We start from the raw sequence: 21,141 nt of genomic DNA, 5'->3' as shown, positions 1-21,141 counted from the left end.
TAATATATTCTATGGGGTGTCATAAGCAAGTCATTAGAATACTTTCCTACTAAATTAATAAGACATAAGCATTCAATATTTAAGTAAACAAAGAGAAAATAAAGCTATCTATTGGGTTCCACTAAAAATTCCATTGGAAGACTTGACTATTGTTGTTAAAAGACATAGGCATTCATATTATAGAGCCACAAACCACACTAGTAAAATAAAAACATGATAACATGGGATTCGAACCAATGACAGTCTTAATTTGATAGTGCAATCCCAACACCTTACAAACTGTGCTAACCAGACTATGCTTACCAGACACCCAATTTATCAGAGATTTAAGTGAATAAGCTACCGTGTCCAAGGTACTAAACATAATATATTCTATGGGGTGTCATACGCAGGTCATTAGAATACTTTCCTACTACAATTATAAGACATAAGCATTCAATATTTGAGTAAACAAAGAGAAAATAAAGCTTTCTATTGGGTTTCACTAAAAAGTCCATTGGAAGACTTGACTATTGTTGTTAAAAGACATAGGCATTCATATTATAGAGCCACAAACCACACTAGTAAAATAAAAACATGATAACATGGGATTTGAACCAATGACAGTCTTAATTTGATAGTGCAAACCCAACACCTTACTAACTGTGCTAACCAGACTGTGCATACCAGGCGCACAATTTATCAGAGATTTAAGTGAATAAGCTACAGTGTCCATGTACTAAACATAATATATTCTATGTGGTGTCATAAGCAAGTCATTAGAATACTTTCCTACTAAATTTATAAGACATAAGCATTCAATATTTGAGTAAACAAAGAGAAAATAAAGCTATCTATTGGGTTTCACTAAAAAGTCCATTGGAAGACTTGACTATTGTTGTTAAAAGACATAGGCATTCATATTATAGAGCCACAAACCACACTAGTAAAATAAAAACATGATAACATGGGATTTGAACCAATGACAGTCTTAATTTGATAGTGCAAACCCAACACCTTACAAACTGTGCTAACCAGACTATGCATACCAGACACCCAATTTATCAGAGATTTAAGTGAATAAGCTACAGTGTCCAAGGTACTAAACATAATAAACTCTATGGGATGTCATAAGCAAGTCATTAGAATACTTTCCTACTCAATTTATAAGACATAAGCATTCAATATTTGAGTATACAAAGAGAAAATAAAGCTATCTATTGGGTTTCACTAAAAAGTCCATTGGAAGACTTGACTATTGTTGTTAAAAGACATAGGCATTCATATTATAGAGCCACAAACCACACTAGTAAAATAAAAACATGATAACGTGGGATTCGAACTAATGACAGTCTTAATTTGATAGTGCAAACCCAACACCTTACTAACTGTGCTCACCAGACTGTGCATACCAGGCGCAAAATTTATCAGAGATTTAAGTGAATAAGCTACAGTGTCCAAGGTACTAAACATAATATATTCTATGGGGTGTCATAAGCAAGTCTTTAGAATACTTTCCTACTTAATTTATAAGACATAAGCATTCAATATTTGAGTAAACAAAGAGAAAATAAAGCTATCTATTGGGTTTCACTAAAAAGTCCATTGGAAGACTTGACTATTGTTGTTAAAAGACATAGGCATTCATATTATAGAGCCACAAACCACACTAGTAAAATAAAAACATGATAACGTGGGATTCGAACTAATGACAGTGTTAATTTGATAGTGCAAACCCAACACCTTACTGACCGTGCTAACCAGACTGTGCATACCAGGCAAACAGTTTATCTGTGATTTAAGTGAATAAGCTACAGTGTCCATGTACTAAACATAATATATTCTATGGGGTGTCATAAGCAAGTCATTAGAATACTTTCCTACTAAATTAATAAGACATAAGCATTCAATATTTGAGTAAACAAAGAGAAAATAAAGCTATCTATTGGGTTTCACTAAAAAGTCCATTGGAAGACTTGACTATTGTTGTTAAAAGACATAGGCATTCATATTATAGAGCCACAAACCACACTAGTAAAATAAAAACATGATAACATGGGATTTGAACCAATTACAGTCTTAATTTGATAGTGCAAACCCAAAACTTTACAAACTGTGCTAACCAGACTATGCATACCAGACACCCAATTTATCAGAGATTTAAGTGAATAAGCTACAGTGTCCAAGGTACTAAACATAATAAACTCTATGGGATGTCATAAGCAAGTCATTAGAATACTTTCCTACTAAATTTATAAGACATAAGCATTCAATATTTGAGTAAACAAAGAGAAAATAAAGCTATCTATTGGGTTTCACTAAAAAGTCCATTGGAAGACTTGACTATTGTTGTTAAAAGACATAGGCATTCATATTATAGAGCCACAAACAACACTAGTAAAATAAAAACATATTAACATGGGATTTGAACCAATGACAGTCTTAATTATATAGTGCAAACCCAACACCTTACTAACTGTGCTAACCAGACTGTGCATACCAGAAACACAATTTATCAGAGATTTAAGTGAGTAAGCTACCGTGTCCAAGGTACTAAACATAATATATTCTATGGGGTGTCATACGCAAGTCATTAGAATACTTTTCTACTACAATTATAAGACATAAGCATTCAATATTTGAGTAAACAAAGAGAAAATAAAGCTATCTATTGGGTTTCACTAAAAAGTCCATTGGAAGACTTGACTATTGTTGTTAAAAGACAGGCATTCATATTATAGAGCCACAAACCACACTAGTAAAATAAAAACATGATAACATGGGATTCGAACCAATAACAGTCTTAATTTCATAGTGCAAAACAACACCTTACTAACTGTGCTTACCAGAATGTGCATACCAGACCCACAATTTATCAGAGATTTAAGTGAATAAGCTACAGTGTCCAAGGTACTAAACATAATAAACTCTATGGGATGTCATAAGCAAGTCATTAGAATACTTTCCTACTAAATTTATAAGACATAAGCATTCAATATTTTAGTAAACAAAGAGAAAATAAAGCTATCTATTGGGTTTCACTAAAAAGTCAATTGGAAGACTTGACTATTGTTGTTAAAAGACATAGGCATTCATATTATAGAGCCACAAACCACACTAGTAAAATAAAAACATGATAACATGGGATTCAAACCAATGACAGTCTTAATTTGAAAGTGCAAACCCAACACCTTACAAACTGTGCTAACCAGACTGTGCATACCACACGCACAATTTATCAGAGATTTAAGTGAATAAGCTACAGTGTCCAAGGTACTAAACATAATAAACTCTATGGGATGTCATAAGCAAGTCATTAGAATACTTTCCTACTAAATTTATAAGACATAAGCATTCAATATTTTAGTAAACAAAGAGAAAATAAAGCTTTCTATTGGGTTTCACTAAAAAGTCCATTGGAAGACTTGACTATTGTTGTTAAAAGACATAGGCATTCATATTATAGAGCCACAAACCACACTAGTAAAATAAAAACATGATAACATGGGATTCGAACCAATGACAGTCTTAATTTGATAGTGCAAACCCAACACCTTACTAACTGTGCTCACCAGACTGTGCATACCAGGCGCACAATTTATCAGAGATTTAAGTGAATAAGCTACAGTGTCCAAGGTACTAAACATAATATATTCTATGGGGTGTCATAAGCAAGTCTTTAGAATACTTTCCTACTTAATTTATAAGAAATAAGCATTCAATATTTGAGTAAACAAAGAGAAAATAAAGCTATCTATTGGGTTTCACTAAAAAGTCCATTGGAAGACTTGACTATTGTTGTTAAAAGACATAGGCATTCATATTATAGAGCCACAAACCACACTAGTAAAATAAAAACATGATAACATGGGATTCGAACCAATGACAGTCTTAATTTGAAAGTGCAAACCCAACACCTTACTAACTGTGCATACCAGGCGCACAATTTATCAGAGATTTAAGTGAATAAGCTACAGTGTCCAAGGTACTAAACAACATATTCTATGGGGTGTCTTAAGCAAGTCTTTAGAATACTTTCCTACTAAATTTATAAGACATAAGCATTCAATATTTGAGTAAACAAAGAGAAAATAAAGCTATCTATTGGGTTTCACTAAAAAGTCCATTGGAAGACTTGACTATTGTTGTTAAAAGACATAGGCATTCATATTATAGAGCCACAAACCACACTAGTAAAATAAAAACATGATAACATGGGATTTGAACCAATGACAGTCTTAATTTGATAGTGCAAACCCAACACCTTACAAACTGTGCTAACCAGACTATGCTTACCAGACACCCAATTTATCAGAGATTTAAGTGAATAAGCTACCGTGTCCAAGGTACTAAACATAATATATTCTATGGGGTGTCATACGCAGGTCATTAGAATACTTTCCTACTACAATTATAAGACATAAGCATTCAATATTTGAGTAAACAAAGAGAAAATAAAGCTTTCTATTGGGTTTCACTAAAAAGTCCATTGGAAGACTTGACTATTGTTGTTAAAAGACATAGGCATTCATATTATAGAGCCACAAACCACACTAGTAAAATAAAAACATGATAACGTGGGATTCGAACTAATGACAGTCTTAATTTGATAGTGCAAACCCAACACCTTACTAACTGTGCTAACCAGACTGTGCATACCAGGCGCACAATTTATCAGAGATTTAAGTGAATAAGCTACAGTGTCCATGTACTAAACATAATATATTCTATGTGGTGTCATAAGCAAGTCATTAGAATACTTTCCTACTAAATTTATAAGACATAAGCATTCAATATTTGAGTAAACAAAGAGAAAATAAAGCTATCTATTGGGTTTCACTAAAAAGTCCATTGGAAGACTTGACTATTGTTGTTAAAAGACATAGGCATTCATATTATAGAGCCACAAACCACACTAGTAAAATAAAAACATGATAACATGGGATTTGAACCAATGACAGTCTTAATTTGATAGTGCAAACCCAACACCTTACAAACTGTGCTAACCAGACTATGCATACCAGACACCCAATTTATCAGAGATTTAAGTGAATAAGCTACAGTGTCCAAGGTACTAAACATAATAAACTCTATGGGATGTCATAAGCAAGTCATTAGAATACTTTCCTACTCAATTTATAAGACATAAGCATTCAATATTTGAGTAAACAAAGAGAAAATAAAGCTATCTATTGGGTTTCACTAAAAAGTCCATTGGAAGACTTGACTATTGTTGTTAAAAGACATAGGCATTCATATTATAGAGCCACAAACCACATTAGTTAAATAAAAACATGATAACATGGGATTTGAACCAATGACAGTCTTAATTTGATAGTGCAAACCCAAAACTTTACAAACTGTGCTAACCAGACTATGCATACCAGACACCCAATTTATCAGAGATTTAAGAGAATAAGCTACAGTGTCCAAGGTACTAAACATAATAAACTCTATGGGATGTCATAAGCAAGTCATTAGAATACTTTCCTACTAAATTTATAAGACATAAGCATTCAATATTTCAGTAAACAAAGAGAAAATAAAGCTATCTATTGGGTTTCACTAAAAAGTCCATTGGAAGACTTGACTATTGTTGTTAAAAGACAGGCATTCATATTATAGAGCCACAAACCACACTAGTAAAATAAAAACATGATAACATGGGATTCGAACCAATAACAGTCTTAATTTCATAGTGCAAAACAACACCTTACTAACTGTGCTAACCAGAATGTGCATACCAGACCCACAATTTATCAGAGATTTAAGTGAATAAGCTACAGTGTCCAAGGTACTAAACATAATAAACTCTATGGGATGTCATAAGCAAGTCATTAGAATACTTTCCTACTAAATTTATAAGACATAAGCATTCAATATTTTAGTAAACAAAGAGAAAATAAAGCTATCTATTGGGTTTCACTAAAAAGTCAATTGGAAGACTTGACTATTGTTGTTAAAAGACATAGGCATTCATATTATAGAGCCACAAACCACACTAGTAAAATAAAAACATGATAACATGGGATTCGAACCAATGACAGTCAAAATTTGATAGTGCAAACCCAACACCTTACAAACTGTGCTAACCAGACTGTGCATACCAGACACACAATTTATCAGACATTTAAGTGAATAAGCTACAGTGTCCAAGGTACTAAACATAATATATTCTATGGGGTGTCATAAGCAAGTCATTAGAATACTTTCCTACTCAATTTATAAGACATAAGCATTCAATATTTGAGTAAACAAAGAGAAAATAAAGCTATCTATTGGGTTTCACTAAAAAGTCAATTGGAAGACTTGACTTGTTGTTAAAAGACATAGGCATTCATATTATAGAGCCACAAACCACACTAGTAAAATAAAAACATGATAACATGGGATTCAAACCAATGACAGTCTTAATTTGAAAGTGCAAACCCAACACCTTACAAACTGTGCTAACCAGACTGTGCATACCAGACGCACAATTTATCAGAGATTTAAGTGAATAAGCTACAGTGTCCAAGGTACTAAACATAATAAACTCTATGGGATGTCATAAGCAAGTCATTAGAATACTTTCCTACTAAATTTATAAGACATAAGCATTCAATATTTTAGTAAACAAAGAGAAAATAAAGCTTTCTATTGGGTTTCACTAAAAAGTCCATTGGAAGACTTGACTATTGTTGTTAAAAGACATAGGCATTCATATTATAGAGCCACAAACCACACTAGTAAAATAAAAACATGATAACATGGGATTCGAACCAATGACAGTCTTAATTTGATAGTGCAAACCCAACACCTTACTAACTGTGCTCACCAGACTGTGCATACCAGGCGCACAATTTATCAGAGATTTAAGTGAATAAGCTACAGTGTCCAAGGTACTAAACATAATATATTCTATGGGGTGTCATAAGCAAGTCTTTAGAATACTTTCCTACTTAATTTATAAGAAATAAGCATTCAATATTTGAGTAAACAAAGAGAAAATAAAGCTATCTATTGGGTTTCACTAAAAAGTCCATTGAAAGACTTGACTATTGTTGTTAAAAGACATAGGCATTCATATTATAGAGCCACAAACCACACTAGTAAAATAAAAACATGATAACATGGGATTCGAACCAATGACAGTCTTAATTTGATAATGCAAACCCAACACCTTACTAACTGTGCTAACCAGACTGTTCATATAAGACACACAATTTATCAGAGATTTAAGTGAATAAGCTACAGTGTCCAAGGTACTAAACATAATATATTCTATGGGGTGTCATAAGCAAGTCATTAGAATACTTTCCTACTAAATTAATAAGACATAAGCATTCAATATTTAAGTAAACAAAGAGAAAATAAAGCTATCTATTGGGTTCCACTAAAAATTCCATTGGAAGACTTGACTATTGTTGTTAAAAGACATAGGCATTCATATTATAGAGCCACAAACCACACTAGTAAAATAAAAACATGATAACATGGGATTCGAACCAATGACAGTCTTAATTTGATAGTGCAATCCCAACACCTTACAAACTGTGCTAACCAGACTATGCTTACCAGACACCCAATTTATCAGAGATTTAAGTGAATAAGCTACCGTGTCCAAGGTACTAAACATAATATATTCTATGGGGTGTCATACGCAGGTCATTAGAATACTTTCCTACTACAATTATAAGACATAAGCATTCAATATTTGAGTAAACAAAGAGAAAATAAAGCTTTCTATTGGGTTTCACTAAAAAGTCCATTGGAAGACTTGACTATTGTTGTTAAAAGACATAGGCATTCATATTATAGAGCCACAAACCACACTAGTAAAATAAAAACATGATAACATGGGATTTGAACCAATGACAGTCTTAATTTGATAGTGCAAACCCAACACCTTACTAACTGTGCTAACCAGACTGTGCATACCAGGCGCACAATTTATCAGAGATTTAAGTGAATAAGCTACAGTGTCCATGTACTAAACATAATATATTCTATGTGGTGTCATAAGCAAGTCATTAGAATACTTTCCTACTAAATTTATAAGACATAAGCATTCAATATTTGAGTAAACAAAGAGAAAATAAAGCTATCTATTGGGTTTCACTAAAAAGTCCATTGGAAGACTTGACTATTGTTGTTAAAAGACATAGGCATTCATATTATAGAGCCACAAACCACACTAGTAAAATAAAAACATGATAACATGGGATTTGAACCAATGACAGTCTTAATTTGATAGTGCAAACCCAACACCTTACAAACTGTGCTAACCAGACTATGCATACCAGACACCCAATTTATCAGAGATTTAAGTGAATAAGCTACAGTGTCCAAGGTACTAAACATAATAAACTCTATGGGATGTCATAAGCAAGTCATTAGAATACTTTCCTACTCAATTTATAAGACATAAGCATTCAATATTTGAGTATACAAAGAGAAAATAAAGCTATCTATTGGGTTTCACTAAAAAGTCCATTGGAAGACTTGACTATTGTTGTTAAAAGACATAGGCATTCATATTATAGAGCCACAAACCACACTAGTAAAATAAAAACATGATAACGTGGGATTCGAACTAATGACAGTCTTAATTTGATAGTGCAAACCCAACACCTTACTAACTGTGCTCACCAGACTGTGCATACCAGGCGCAAAATTTATCAGAGATTTAAGTGAATAAGCTACAGTGTCCAAGGTACTAAACATAATATATTCTATGGGGTGTCATAAGCAAGTCTTTAGAATACTTTCCTACTTAATTTATAAGACATAAGCATTCAATATTTGAGTAAACAAAGAGAAAATAAAGCTATCTATTGGGTTTCACTAAAAAGTCCATTGGAAGACTTGACTATTGTTGTTAAAAGACATAGGCATTCATATTATAGAGCCACAAACCACACTAGTAAAATAAAAACATGATAACGTGGGATTCGAACTAATGACAGTGTTAATTTGATAGTGCAAACCCAACACCTTACTGACCGTGCTAACCAGACTGTGCATACCAGGCAAACAGTTTATCTGTGATTTAAGTGAATAAGCTACAGTGTCCATGTACTAAACATAATATATTCTATGGGGTGTCATAAGCAAGTCATTAGAATACTTTCCTACTAAATTAATAAGACATAAGCATTCAATATTTGAGTAAACAAAGAGAAAATAAAGCTATCTATTGGGTTTCACTAAAAAGTCCATTGGAAGACTTGACTATTGTTGTTAAAAGACATAGGCATTCATATTATAGAGCCACAAACCACACTAGTAAAATAAAAACATGATAACATGGGATTTGAACCAATTACAGTCTTAATTTGATAGTGCAAACCCAAAACTTTACAAACTGTGCTAACCAGACTATGCATACCAGACACCCAATTTATCAGAGATTTAAGTGAATAAGCTACAGTGTCCAAGGTACTAAACATAATAAACTCTATGGGATGTCATAAGCAAGTCATTAGAATACTTTCCTACTAAATTTATAAGACATAAGCATTCAATATTTGAGTAAACAAAGAGAAAATAAAGCTATCTATTGGGTTTCACTAAAAAGTCCATTGGAAGACTTGACTATTGTTGTTAAAAGACATAGGCATTCATATTATAGAGCCACAAACAACACTAGTAAAATAAAAACATATTAACATGGGATTTGAACCAATGACAGTCTTAATTATATAGTGCAAACCCAACACCTTACTAACTGTGCTAACCAGACTGTGCATACCAGAAACACAATTTATCAGAGATTTAAGTGAGTAAGCTACCGTGTCCAAGGTACTAAACATAATATATTCTATGGGGTGTCATACGCAAGTCATTAGAATACTTTTCTACTACAATTATAAGACATAAGCATTCAATATTTGAGTAAACAAAGAGAAAATAAAGCTATCTATTGGGTTTCACTAAAAAGTCCATTGGAAGACTTGACTATTGTTGTTAAAAGACAGGCATTCATATTATAGAGCCACAAACCACACTAGTAAAATAAAAACATGATAACATGGGATTCGAACCAATAACAGTCTTAATTTCATAGTGCAAAACAACACCTTACTAACTGTGCTTACCAGAATGTGCATACCAGACCCACAATTTATCAGAGATTTAAGTGAATAAGCTACAGTGTCCAAGGTACTAAACATAATAAACTCTATGGGATGTCATAAGCAAGTCATTAGAATACTTTCCTACTAAATTTATAAGACATAAGCATTCAATATTTTAGTAAACAAAGAGAAAATAAAGCTATCTATTGGGTTTCACTAAAAAGTCAATTGGAAGACTTGACTATTGTTGTTAAAAGACATAGGCATTCATATTATAGAGCCACAAACCACACTAGTAAAATAAAAACATGATAACATGGGATTCAAACCAATGACAGTCTTAATTTGAAAGTGCAAACCCAACACCTTACAAACTGTGCTAACCAGACTGTGCATACCACACGCACAATTTATCAGAGATTTAAGTGAATAAGCTACAGTGTCCAAGGTACTAAACATAATAAACTCTATGGGATGTCATAAGCAAGTCATTAGAATACTTTCCTACTAAATTTATAAGACATAAGCATTCAATATTTTAGTAAACAAAGAGAAAATAAAGCTTTCTATTGGGTTTCACTAAAAAGTCCATTGGAAGACTTGACTATTGTTGTTAAAAGACATAGGCATTCATATTATAGAGCCACAAACCACACTAGTAAAATAAAAACATGATAACATGGGATTCGAACCAATGACAGTCTTAATTTGATAGTGCAAACCCAACACCTTACTAACTGTGCTCACCAGACTGTGCATACCAGGCGCACAATTTATCAGAGATTTAAGTGAATAAGCTACAGTGTCCAAGGTACTAAACATAATATATTCTATGGGGTGTCATAAGCAAGTCTTTAGAATACTTTCCTACTTAATTTATAAGAAATAAGCATTCAATATTTGAGTAAACAAAGAGAAAATAAAGCTATCTATTGGGTTTCACTAAAAAGTCCATTGGAAGACTTGACTATTGTTGTTAAAAGACATAGGCATTCATATTATAGAGCCACAAACCACACTAGTAAAATAAAAACATGATAACATGGGATTCGAACCAATGACAGTCTTAATTTGAAAGTGCAAACCCAACACCTTACTAACTGTGCATACCAGGCGCACAATTTATCAGAGATTTAAGTGAATAAGCTACAGTGTCCAAGGTACTAAACAACATATTCTATGGGGTGTCTTAAGCAAGTCTTTAGAATACTTTCCTACTAAATTTATAAGACATAAGCATTCAATATTTGAGTAAACAAAGAGAAAATAAAGCTATCTATTGGGTTTCACTAAAAAGTCCATTGGAAGACTTGACTATTGTTGTTAAAAGACATAGGCATTCATATTATAGAGCCACAAACCACACTAGTAAAATAAAAACATGATAACATGGGATTTGAACCAATGACAGTCTTAATTTGATAGTGCAAACCCAACACCTTACAAACTGTGCTAACCAGACTATGCTTACCAGACACCCAATTTATCAGAGATTTAAGTGAATAAGCTACCGTGTCCAAGGTACTAAACATAATATATTCTATGGGGTGTCATACGCAGGTCATTAGAATACTTTCCTACTACAATTATAAGACATAAGCATTCAATATTTGAGTAAACAAAGAGAAAATAAAGCTTTCTATTGGGTTTCACTAAAAAGTCCATTGGAAGACTTGACTATTGTTGTTAAAAGACATAGGCATTCATATTATAGAGCCACAAACCACACTAGTAAAATAAAAACATGATAACGTGGGATTCGAACTAATGACAGTCTTAATTTGATAGTGCAAACCCAACACCTTACTAACTGTGCTAACCAGACTGTGCATACCAGGCGCACAATTTATCAGAGATTTAAGTGAATAAGCTACAGTGTCCATGTACTAAACATAATATATTCTATGTGGTGTCATAAGCAAGTCATTAGAATACTTTCCTACTAAATTTATAAGACATAAGCATTCAATATTTGAGTAAACAAAGAGAAAATAAAGCTATCTATTGGGTTTCACTAAAAAGTCCATTGGAAGACTTGACTATTGTTGTTAAAAGACATAGGCATTCATATTATAGAGCCACAAACCACACTAGTAAAATAAAAACATGATAACATGGGATTTGAACCAATGACAGTCTTAATTTGATAGTGCAAACCCAACACCTTACAAACTGTGCTAACCAGACTATGCATACCAGACACCCAATTTATCAGAGATTTAAGTGAATAAGCTACAGTGTCCAAGGTACTAAACATAATAAACTCTATGGGATGTCATAAGCAAGTCATTAGAATACTTTCCTACTCAATTTATAAGACATAAGCATTCAATATTTGAGTAAACAAAGAGAAAATAAAGCTATCTATTGGGTTTCACTAAAAAGTCCATTGGAAGACTTGACTATTGTTGTTAAAAGACATAGGCATTCATATTATAGAGCCACAAACCACATTAGTTAAATAAAAACATGATAACATGGGATTTGAACCAATGACAGTCTTAATTTGATAGTGCAAACCCAAAACTTTACAAACTGTGCTAACCAGACTATGCATACCAGACACCCAATTTATCAGAGATTTAAGAGAATAAGCTACAGTGTCCAAGGTACTAAACATAATAAACTCTATGGGATGTCATAAGCAAGTCATTAGAATACTTTCCTACTAAATTTATAAGACATAAGCATTCAATATTTCAGTAAACAAAGAGAAAATAAAGCTATCTATTGGGTTTCACTAAAAAGTCAATTGGAAGACTTGACTATTGTTGTTAAAAGACATAGGCATTCATATTATAGAGCCACAAACCACACTAGTAAAATAAAAACATGATAACATGGGATTCAAACCAATGACAGTCTTAATTTGATAGTGCAAACCCACCACCTTACATACTGTGCTAACCAGACTGTGCATACACGACCCACAATTTATCAGAGATTTAAGTGAATAAGCTACAGTGTCCAAGGTACTAAACATAATAAACTCTATGGGATGTCATAAGCAAGTCATTAGAATACTTTCCTACTAAATTTATAAGACATAAGCATTCAATATTTGAGTAAACAAAGAGAAAATAAAGCTATCTATTGGGTTTCACTAAAAAGTCCATTGGAAGACTTGACTATTGTTGTTAAAAGACATAGGCATTCATATTATAGAGCCACAAACAACACTAGTAAAATAAAAACATGATAACATGGGATTTGAACCAATGACAGTCTTAATTTGATAGTGCAAACCCAACACCTTACAAACTGTGCTAACCAGACTATGCTTACCAGACACCCAATTTATCAGAGATTTAAGTGAATAAGCTACCGTGTCCAAGGTACTAAACATAATATATTCTATGGGGTGTCATACGCAGGTCATTAGAATACTTTCCTACTACAATTATAAGACATAAGCATTCAATATTTGAGTAAACAAAGAGAAAATAAAGCTTTCTATTGGGTTTCACTAAAAAGTCCATTGGAAGACTTGACTATTGTTGTTAAAAGACATAGGCATTCATATTATAGAGCCACAAACCACACTAGTAAAATAAAAACATGATAACGTGGGATTCGAACTAATGACAGTCTTAATTTGATAGTGCAAACCCAACACCTTACTAACTGTGCTAACCAGACTGTGCATACCAGGCACACAATTTATCAGAGATTTAAGTGAATAAGCTACAATGTCCATGTACTAAACATAATATATTCTATGTGGTGTCATAAGCAAGTCATTAGAATACTTTCCTACTAAATTTATAAGACATAAGCATTCAATATTTGAGTAAACAAAGAGAAAATAAAGCTATCTATTGGGTTTCACTAAAAAGTCCATTGGAAGACTTGACTATTGTTGTTAAAAGACATAGGCATTCATATTATAGAGCCACAAACCACACTAGTAAAATAAAAACATGATAACATGGGATTTGAACCAATGACAGTCTTAATTTGATAGTGCAGACCCAACACCTTACAAACTGTGCTAACCAGACTATGCATACCAGACACCCAATTTATCAGAGATTTAAGTGAATAAGCTACAGTGTCCAAGGTACTAAACATAATAAACTCTATGGGATGTCATAAGCAAGTCATTAGAATACTTTCCTACTCAATTTATAAGACATAAGCATTCAATATTTGAGTAAACAAAGAGAAAATAAAGCTATCTATTGGGTTTCACTAAAAAGTCCATTGGAAGACTTGACTATTGTTGTTAAAAGACATAGGCATTCATATTATAAAGCCACAAACCACACTAGTAAAATAAAAACATGATAACGTGGGATTCGAACTAATGACAGTCTTAATTTGATAGTGCAAACCCAACACCTTACTAACTGTGCTCACCAGACTGTGCATACCAGGCGCACAATTTATCAGAGATTTAAGTGAATAAGCTACAGTGTCCAAGGTACTAAACATATATTCTATGGGGTGTCATAAGCAAGTCTTTAGAATACTTTCCTACTTAATTTATAAGACATAAGCATTCAATATTTGAGTAAACAAAGAGAAAATAAAGCTATCTATTGGGTTTCACTAAAAAGTCCATTGGAAGACTTGACTATTGTTGTTAAAAGACATAGGCATTCATATTATAGAGCCACAAACCACACTAGTAAAATAAAAACATGATAACATGGGATTCGAACCAATGACAGTCTTAATTTGATAGTGCAAACCCAACACCTTACTAACTGTGCATACCAGGCGCACAATTTATCAGAGATTTAAGTGAATAAGCTACAGTGTCCAAGGTACTAAACATAACATATTCTATGGGGTGTCATAAGCAAGTCTTTAGAATACTTTCCTACTAAATTTATAAGACATAAGCATTCAATATTTGAGTAAACAAAGAGAAAATAAAGCTATCTATTGGGTTTCACTAAAAAGTCCATTGGAAGACTTGACTATTGTTGTTAAAAGACATAGGCATTCATATTATAGAGCCACAAACCACACTAGTAAAATAAAAACATGATAACGTGGGATTCGAACTAATGACAGTCTTAATTTGATAGTGCAAACCCAACACCTTACTAACTGTGCTAACCAGACTGTGCATACCAGGCGCACAATTTATCAGAGATTTAAGTGAATAAGCTACAGTGTCCATGTACTAAACATAATATATTCTATGTGGTGTCATAAGCAAGTCATTAGAATACTTTCCTACTAAATTTATAAGACATAAGCATTCAATATTTGAGTAAACAAAGAGAAAATAAAGCTATCTATTGGGTTTCACTAAAAAGTCCATTGGAAGACTTGACTATTGTTGTTAAAAGACATAGGCATTCATATTATAGAGCCACAAACCACACTAGTAAAATAAAAACATGATAACATGGGATTTGAACCAATGACAGTCTTAATTTGATAGTGCAAACCCAACACCTTACAAACTGTGCTAACCAGACTATGCATACCAGACACCCAATTTATCAGAGATTTAAGTGAATAAGCTACAGTGTCCAAGGTACTAAACATAATAAACTCTATGGGATGTCATAAGCAAGTCATTAGAATACTTTCCTACTCAATTTATAAGACATAAGCATTCAATATTTGAGTAAACAAAGACAAAATAAAGCTATCTATTGGGTTTCACTAAAAAGTCCATTGGAAGACTTGACTATTGTTGTTAAAAGACATAGGCATTCATATTATAGAGCCACAAACAACACTAGTAAAATAAAAACATGATAACGTGGGATTCGAACTAATGACAGTGTTAATTTGATAGTGCAAACCCAACACCTTACTGACCGTGCTAACCAGACTGTGCATACCAGCCAAACAGTTTATCTGTGATTTAAGTGAATAAGCTACAGTGTCCATGTACTAAACATAATATATTCTATGGGGTGTCATAAGCAAGTCATTAGAATACTTTCCTACTAAATTAATAAGACATAAGCATTCAATATTTGAGTAAACAAAGAGAAAATAAAGCTATCTATTGGGTTTCACTAAAAAGTCCATTGGAAGACTTGACTATTGTTGTTAAAAGACATAGGCATTCATATTATAGAGCCACAAACCACACTAGTAAAATAAAAACATGATAATATGGGATTTGAACCAATGACAGTCTTAATTTGATAGTGCAAACCCAAAACTTTACAAACTGTGCTAACCAGACTATGCATACCAGACACCCAATTTATCAGAGATTTAAGTGAATAAGCTACAGTGTCCAAGGTACTAAACATAATAAACTCTATGGGATGTCATAAGCAAGTCATTAGAATACTTTCCTACTAAATTTATAAGACATAAGCATTCAATATTTGAGTAAACAAAGAGAAAATAAAGCTATCTATTGGGTTTCACTAAAAAGTCCATTGGAAGACTTGACTATTGTTGTTAAAAGACATAGGCATTTAAGTGAATAAGCTACAGTGTCCAAGGTACTAAACATAATAAACTCTATGGGATGTCATAAGCAAGTCATTAGAATACTTTCCTACTAAATTTATAAGACATAAACATTCAATATTTTAGTAAACAAAGAGAAAATAAAGCTATCTATTGGGTTTCACTAAAAAGTCAATTGGAAGACTTGACTATTGTTGTTAAAAGACATAGGCATTCATATTATAGAGCCACAAACCACACTAGTAAAATAAAAACATGATAACATGGGATTCAAACCAATGACAGTCTTAATTTGATAGTGCAAACCCAACACCTTACAAACTGTGCTAACCAGACTGTGCATACACGACCAACAATTTATCAGAGATTTAAGTGAATAAGCTACAGTGTCCAAGGTACTAAACATAATAAACTCTATGGGATGTCATAAGCAAGTCATTAGAATACTTTCCTACTAAATTTATAAGACATAAGCATTCAATATTTTAGTAAACAAAGAGAAAATAAAGCTATCTATTGGGTTTCACTAAAAAGTCAATTGGAAGACTTGACTATTGTTGTTAAAAGACATAGGCATTCATATTATAGAGCCACAAACCACACTAGTAAAATAAAAACATGATAACATGGGATTCAAACCAATGACAGTGTTAATTTGATAGTGCAAACCCAACACCTTACAAACTGTGCTAACCAGACTGTGCATACACGACACACAATTTATCAGAGATTTAAGTGAATAAGCTACAGTGTCCAAGGTACTAAACATAATAAACTCTATGGGATGTCATAAGCAAGTCATTAGACTACTTTCCTACTAAATTTATAAGACATAAGCATTCAATATTTGAGTAAACAAAGAGAAAATAAAGCTATCTATTGGGTTTCACTAAAAAGTCCATTGGAAGACTTGACTATTGTTGTTAAAAGACATAGGCATTCATATTATAGAGCCACAAACCACACTAGTAAAATAAAAACATATTAACATGAGATTTGAACCAATGACAGTCTTAATTATATAGTGCAAACCCAACACCTTACTAACTGTGCTAACCAGACTGTGCATACCAGAAACCCAATTTATCAGAGATTTAAGTGAGTAAGCTACCGTGTCCAAGGTACTAAACATAATATATTCTATGGGGTGTCATACGCAAGTCATTAGAATACTTTTCTACTACAATTATAAGACATAAGCATTCAATATTTGAGTAAACAAAGAGAAAATAAAGCTATCTATTGGGTTTCACTAAAAAGTCCATTGGAAGACTTGACTATTGTTGTTAAAAGACATAGGCATTCATATTATAGAGCCACAAACCACACTAGTAAAATAAAAACATGATAACATGGGATTCGAACCAATGACAGTCAAAATGTGATAGTGCAAACCCAACACCTTACAAACTGTGCTAACCAGACTGTGCATACCAGACACACAATTTATCAGAGATTTAAGTGAATAAGCTACAGTGTCCAAGGTACTAAACATAATATATTCTATGGGGTGTCATAAGCAAGTCATTAGAATACTTTCCTACTCAATTTATAAGACATAAGCATTCAATATTTGAGTAAACAAAGAGAAAATAAAGCTATCTATTGGGTTTCACTAAAAAGTCAATTGGAAGACTTGACTTGTTGTTAAAAGACATAGGCATTCATATTATAGAGCCACAAACCACACTAGTAAAATAAAAACATGATAACATGGGATTCAAACCAATGACAGTCTTAATTTGAAAGTGCAAACCCAACACCTTACAAACTGTGCTAACCAGACTGTGCATACCAAACACACAATTTATCAGAGATTTAAGTGAATAAGCTACAGTGTCCAAGGTACTAAACATAATAAACTCTATGGGATGTCATAAGCAAGTCATTAGAATACTTTCCTACTAAATTTATAAGACATAAGCATTCAATATTTTAGTAAACAAAGAGAAAATAAAGCTTTCTATTGGGTTTCACTAAAAAGTCCATTGGAAGACTTGACTATTGTTGTTAAAAGACATAGGCATTCATATTATAGAGCCACAAACCACACTAGTAAAATAAAAACATGATAACATGGGACTCGAACCAATGACAGTCTTAATTTGATAGTGCAAACCCAACACCTTACTAACTGTGCTCACCAGACTGTGCATACCAGGTGCACAATTTATCAGAGATTTAAGTGAATAAGCTACAGTGTCCAAGGTACTAAACATAATATATTCTATGGGGTGTCATAAGCAAGTCTTTAGAATACTTTCCTACTTAATTTATAAGACATAAGCATTCAATATTTGAGTAAACAAAGAGAAAATAAAGCTATCTATTGGGTTTCACTAAAAAGTCCATTGGAAGACTTGACTATTGTTGTTAAAAGACATAGGCATTCATATTATAGAGCCACAAACCACACTAGTAAAATAAAAACATGATAACATGGGATTTGAACCAATGACAGTCTTAATTTGATAGTGCAAACCCAACACCTTACTAACTGTGCATACCAGGCGCACAATTTATCAGAGATTTAAGTGAATAAGCTACAGTGTCCAAGGTACTAAACATAATATATTCTATGGGGTGTCATAAGCAAGTCTTTAGAATACTTTCCTACTTAATTTATAAGACATAAGCATTCAATATTTGAGTAAACAAAGAGAAAATAAAGCTATCTATTGGGTTTCACTAAAAAGTCCATTGGAAGACTTGACTATTGTTGTTAAAAGACATAGGCATTCATATTATAGAGCCACAAACCACACTAGTAAAATAAAAACATGATAACATGGGATTCAAACTAATGACAGTCTTAATTTGATAGTGCAAATCCAACACCTTACTAACTGTGCTAACCAGACTGTGCATACCAAGCGCACAATTTATCAGAGATTTAAGAGAATAAGCTACAGTGTCCATGTACTAAACATAATATATTCTATGTGGTGTCATAAGCAAGTCATTAGAATACTTTCCTACTAAATTTATAAGACATAAGCATTCAATATTTGAGTAAACAAAGAGAAAATAAAGCTATCTATTGGGTTTCACTAAAAAGTCCATTGGAAGACTTGACTATTGTTGTTAAAAGACATAGGCATTCATATTATAGAGCCACAAACCACACTAGTAAAATAAAAACATGATAACATGGGATTTGAACCAATGACAGTCTTAATTTGATAGTGCAAACCCAACACCTTACAAACAGTGCTAACCAGACTATGCATACCAGACAACCAATTTATCAGAGATTTAAGTGAATAAGCTACAGTGTCCAAGGTACTAAACATAATAAACTCTATGGGATGTCATAAGCAAGTCATTAGAATACTTTCCTACTCAATTTATAAGACATAAGCATTCAATATTTGAGTAAACAAAGAGAAAATAAAGCTATCTATTGGGTTTCACTAAAAAGTCCATTGGAAGACTTGACTATTGTTGTTAAAAGACATAGGCATTCATATTATAGAGCCACAAACCACACTAGTAAAATAAAAACATATTAACAAGGGATTCTAACCAATGACAGTCTTAATTATATAGTGCAAACCCAACACCTTACTAACTGTGCTAACCAGACTGTGCATACCAGAAACACAATTTATCAGAGATTTAAGTGAATAAGCTACCGTGTCCAAGGTACTAAACATAATATATTCTATGGGGTGTCATACGCAGGTCATTAGAATACTTTCCTACTACAATTATAAGACATAAGCATTCAATATTTGAGTAAACAAAGAGAAAATAAAGCTTTCTATTGGGTTTCACTAAAAAGTCCATTGGAAGACTTGACTATTGTTGTTAAAAGACATAGGCATTCATATTATAGAGCCACAAACCCCACTAGTAAAATAAAAACATGATAATGTGGGATTCGAACTAATGACAGTCTTAATTTGATAGTGCAAACCCAACACCTTACTAACTGTGCTCACCAGACTGTGCATACTAGGCGCACAATTTATCAGAGATTTAAGTGAATAAGCTACAGTGTCCAAGGTACTAAACATAATATATTCTATGGGGTGTCATAAGCAAGTCTTTAGAATACTTTCCTACTTAATTTATAAGACATAAGCATTCAATATTTGAGTAAACAAAGAGAAAATAAAGCTATCTATTGGGTTTCACTAAAAAGTCCATTGGAAGACTTGACTATTGTTGTTAAAAGACATAGGCATTCATATTATAGAGCCACAAACCACACTAGTAAAATAAAAACATGATAACATGGGATTTGAACCTATGACAGTCTTAATTTGATAGTGCAAATCCAACAACTTACTGACCGTGCTAACCAGACTGTGCATACTTGGCACTCATTTTATCAGTGATTTAAGTGAATAAGCTACAGTGTCCATGTACTAAACATAATATATTCTATGGGGTGTCATAAGCAAGTCATTAGAATACTTTCCTACTAAATTTATAAGACATAAGCATTCAATATTTGAGTAAACAAAGAGAAAATAAAGCTATCTATTGGATTTTACTAAAAAGTCCATTGGAAGACTTGACTATTGTTGTTAGAAGACATAGGTATTCATATTATAGAGCCACAAACCACACTAGTAAAATAAAAACATGATAACATGGGATTCAAACCAATGACAGTGTTAATTTGATAGTGCAAACCCAACACCTTACAAACTGTGCTAACCAGACTGTGCATACACGACACACAATTTATCAGAGATTT

The sequence above is a fragment of the Pseudophryne corroboree genome, chromosome 8, assembly GCF_028390025.1.
Source record: "Pseudophryne corroboree isolate aPseCor3 chromosome 8, aPseCor3.hap2, whole genome shotgun sequence".
Lineage (NCBI taxonomy): Eukaryota > Metazoa > Chordata > Amphibia > Anura > Myobatrachidae > Pseudophryne > Pseudophryne corroboree.
This window is presented reverse-complemented; position numbering follows the sequence as displayed.